Below are 4,658 nucleotides of genomic sequence, written 5' to 3' on the forward strand. Positions count from 1 at the left end.
TTTTAACCAGGATTGAAAACAATTAAAAGGAGCCACATATGGCAACTTTACTAATAATATTATATATCACTGCCCGAATATGGGACTTTGCCACATATGGCAACTTTACTAATAATATTATATATCACTGCCCGAATATGGGAGTTTGTGCCCGAGCGCTGGTGATCCTTGCGCGAGGGCACTAACGCCCATATTCGGGCTGAAATATTTGTATTACATGCCTTTAATAACATAAAGAATACAGGGTTTATATCTTAATGTTTAAAGGTAATTGTTATTGGTAAAAAGATACATTTTTCATAAGCAGTAACAAAGTTTTGCATACAATCGCGTTAATCGATAAGTTTGTCACTGCGGATGGATATGTTCACGCATCCTGTTAACCGGCTCTGTTGATAACCTGCAGACGATAAAGGCTGCAGCAGACGAAATGAGTATTATGCAGTGGCTGCGGTCGATAGGACAGAGCAAACATGATGAAATTCTTGGGCTAGCACCAGAAAATGAAGTACCAGACGAAGTGGACGGTTTTATAAAAGCACACCATAATCAAAGTACCGTTAAAACCACCGAACGTGATGTCCGTCGCTGTACCGAGTGGCTAACTCAGAATACCGGAGAATTGCGGCGCCTCGAAGACATACCACCGGTCGAATTGAATGAGCATCTGGGGAAATTTTTCATCAGCATAAAGAAAAAGGACGGAGACGAATATGACCCAGCTTCCCTCGTCAACACGAAGTGTAGTTTGGAGCGCTATCTTCGCGATAAGAAGTACCCCACAAGTCTAAATGATCGAGTTTTCCACAAGTTAAATCAAGCTATACGAGCAAAACAAAGTCTATCTCAAAGGTAAAGGAAAGGGTAGAAAAGAGCACAGATCGGGAGAAATCTCGGCTGAGGAGGAGGAAGTTATGTGGCAAACCGGTGTGCTGGGAATCCATAACCCAAGAGTGCTAATTTCACAATGATTTTGTTTTTTCGGCAAACATTACGGCATGAGAGGTGGACAGGAGCACCAGCAACTACAATATCATATGGCGATATCGTCGTTGATGATGATAGCGGGATAGTACGAAATATTTATAATTTCACGAGCGAAGGATGAAAACCAGAGATGGGACAACAGCAAACGTACGAGAATTTTCTCCGAAGATGTTTTCAACTCAGAGTCCTGGAAACAGCGTCGAGACCCATTATCACTATATTATGAGTACATCCACTGCCTGCATGTCCAACTCGGACTTATATCTCACTCCACTTCCAACACATTTGATCAAGTCTGATGTTTGGTATTATCCACGTCCGCTCGGAAATCATTATGTACGCAAGCTAGACCTGCGGTTAAAGGGTGGCAGTCGTCGTGCCGCGTCCTGCGACGTATACAACGCATGTAAAATACATTGTTTATTTACATGAAATTCGAACACGCGCTGCACGACGACCACCGAGCTTTAACGTTTGTCATCTGCTGGTGTCGCAGCCCATAAAATTGCAAAATTGACCGGAATCCAGCCAGTCTCCAACACTGCGATCACGGACTCAATCTAACCGAACAGAAAGAATTATCGTATATTTTGAGCGATGTAAACAAGCAAGTTGTACCTCCAGGTATAAATAAAGTTGACCCTGTCTCACCAATGGGAACCGAAAATGACAAGTTTCAGAATATGTTTGCCGGCGCCATGAACAATTGTACCATCACAATGAATGTAACTCTTCCGGGAACACAGAAGTATGCGTCACCCACGCATGTTAAATCTCCCAAATACAGTCGTATACGGATTATTGACACTAGCTCAGAATCTAGCCAGGAAGTTGATTAGAACTTGCCGATTGTAAATTAGAATGCACTGTTGTCACAAGTTGTTGAACTTTTGCGAGATATCGATTGTTTAAATATCATATTTTGTTGCTATTGACGACGGTTCGTACATGGCTCCGACTGGACCGCAAAAATCCCCAAATTTCCTATTCTAATGTGTGTGTTTGATTGGCGGGCGGATGAAGGTATGTAATTAGAAGCACATACAAAGAAATACATGTAAAAATAGTCTGATATATATACAGTAAATCACATGTAGAAATGTGTCAAAAGAAAAAAATGTAATATTTAATTGCAAGGCGTTTATTTGATAATCCCTTTCCTACTTTGCCAACAACAACGCAGAATGTTTTTTCACACGTTCGTTAACATATTTTTTTCTGTAATTCCAACATAGCCATCCATTCACAAATAATGATCCACTGATTCTGAATCATTATAACATTAAATTTTAACTAAATCAGACATTATGAAAGCAATTAAAGGAAGTCACATCTTTAAAATGTTCCGAGTAACATATAGTCCCCAGTCAGATATCATAGAATGATTAATTCGTATTTATGTTATTGAGTGCCAAGATATGTCAAGCACCACTGATCACAAAATTTGATGGTGATTTCCTGTACTTGACATGGATATTGAATGCATTCTTCTAATTGATTCCAGGTATATAGTGCTTTTAAGTCATTTTCAGAATCAAATATGTTTTCTGTATATACAAACAACGACGTCAGTTAAAATAGTGATTGAAATGATAGTCAAGTTCGAGAATGACTCAATAACAAATACGCGAGTTGTCGCTGTTACAGTGTACTGCATTTCAACGACGCCACAAAAAGACGTCATACAAAGTTAACCATTGCTAACCAATCAGGTGAGGTAAAAATGTAACGACCGATTGAAATGAAACTGTGAATATAAATTAATAAATAACAACCAAATCAATGGCACAAGCAACAACACGATACATTAGCTATGCTCATCCTTCCCTTTAGACAGTGGTATCACTTTGGCTTGCCTCTTCACCGCCACATTAGTACGCGAAAAGGCTGATTGACCTTCGTATTCCGGCAGAAATTCCATTCTCCAATGGCATGTACAATGTCGTACAAAAAAAACACATTGACACCTGTTTAAAATGGAAGGATTTCCACCATTATTCGTTATCCTCGGGGGCGGACATCCGGGCATTTTCACCGCCTGGCAACCCGCGGCGGTGAAAACAAAGGCCCAAAACTCGCAGAAAACGGTACTTTGGGGTGATTGTTGAGACTCCTCTGAACAGTGCAACAAGATGGCTAATGGCTAGCCCTACGTGTGTAACATATATAAATTTGATTGTTATGGATTACTTCAAAGTTGAGTTTGTATTAGAGAGTTTAAGATTTGCGTACGTAACGAGAACGTAACGTAATGTTCTAATTTTGTTTGCGTTACGTTCTCGGGTGTCAGAAAACGATTAAGTATACTTGCGCCCAAAACGGGAACGTAACTGAAACCAGAACCATGTCAATCCGTCTCTCATTGGGCAACAATAACTACCTAATAAAATTTGTTATGTCATTTCACGTCCGGAATCAGAATTAGTAGTTAGTTCACAGACATTTGACAGAGCTCTCACTATTTCCATCCGCTCTGCTGGGGTCCTAAGCCTGTTTGCCGAATCCTCTTTCAGCAGATCAATATCATGCGTTTTTAGTGGGTATAAATGTCAGTTAAAATGCATCCAATATTTCTTATTTCATCATAAATATTCAAAAACACTCTGATATAAAACGTTTTATCAATGTCAATGAAAATTATTCAAAATTGACAGCGAGAAAAGCTCTCGGAAATCAACTACGAGTCAGTCACCTTGATCACGTTCAAAACGACTGCCGAACGACCAGGCAACCGATGACGTCATTGGTTCGCGCGGAGGTCAAGCACAAAGCAGTGACGTATCCGTTCTCGTTCCGTTCTCGTATGCGCATCTTAATGTCTCTATTGTTTTCTCGAATTTTCACCAGCTCGACCGGCGTTCCACAGCATCGCGCACAGAGCCCATAGAAATGCACGTACAGTGATGCGCGTCTTAGCAACGTGGAACGTCTGTGACGTAACCTCGCCCCCGAGGATAACTATGATAACATTAAAAATTGTCTTATTGATATTCACATAAATGCAAATTATTTTCTAGATAGCAGTGAACCATTTGTCCCGATACACAATTTATCTTGAGCGATCATAGCACAAAACACGTGGGTTGATTATCAATACTTGGCAGTGATGACAATTGGGCTGAATTCATAACATGGCAGAACGTGGGGGTTTTCCTGATTTCCCAAATTTTTCTATGCAGAACTAATCGTTTATCGCTTCTAGGAATTTAACCTTGGCCTGAATGTATTTATTGAATAAACTTTCCATTAACGCCAATAAAATGTGAATTTAGAAAAAATTCTTCGTATGGAAACAATAGTATTACTGAAAAAGATAGAGACAACTAACACCCTGTCCCAAATCCTCACCATATCGGCGGTACCCACACATACACACCCCATACATAAATTTTACTAAGTGATAGTGATTGCAATTGGCTGAAAAATTGGGAGTTTCCCATACGGACAGAAAACAATTACAATTCCTGGTATTTCTGTCAATTATCACTAAAATAGGCACGCCCAGAGTATAAATAACAGATGGATATGAAATACTTGGTCATTTATCCCGAACTTGAATATTGCCTTGCCAAATCCTTCAAGGACACATTCGAGTTGCAACGGCAAGCAGAAACCCGCTATACGTTAAGTACGCTGATTCCATTTTATGGCTGTTGAGCGTGTTTTTATGT

This window comes from Saccoglossus kowalevskii, chromosome 2, assembly GCF_978046115.1.
Source record: "Saccoglossus kowalevskii chromosome 2, keSacKowa6.1, whole genome shotgun sequence".
NCBI classification, from domain to species: domain Eukaryota; kingdom Metazoa; phylum Hemichordata; class Enteropneusta; family Harrimaniidae; genus Saccoglossus; species Saccoglossus kowalevskii.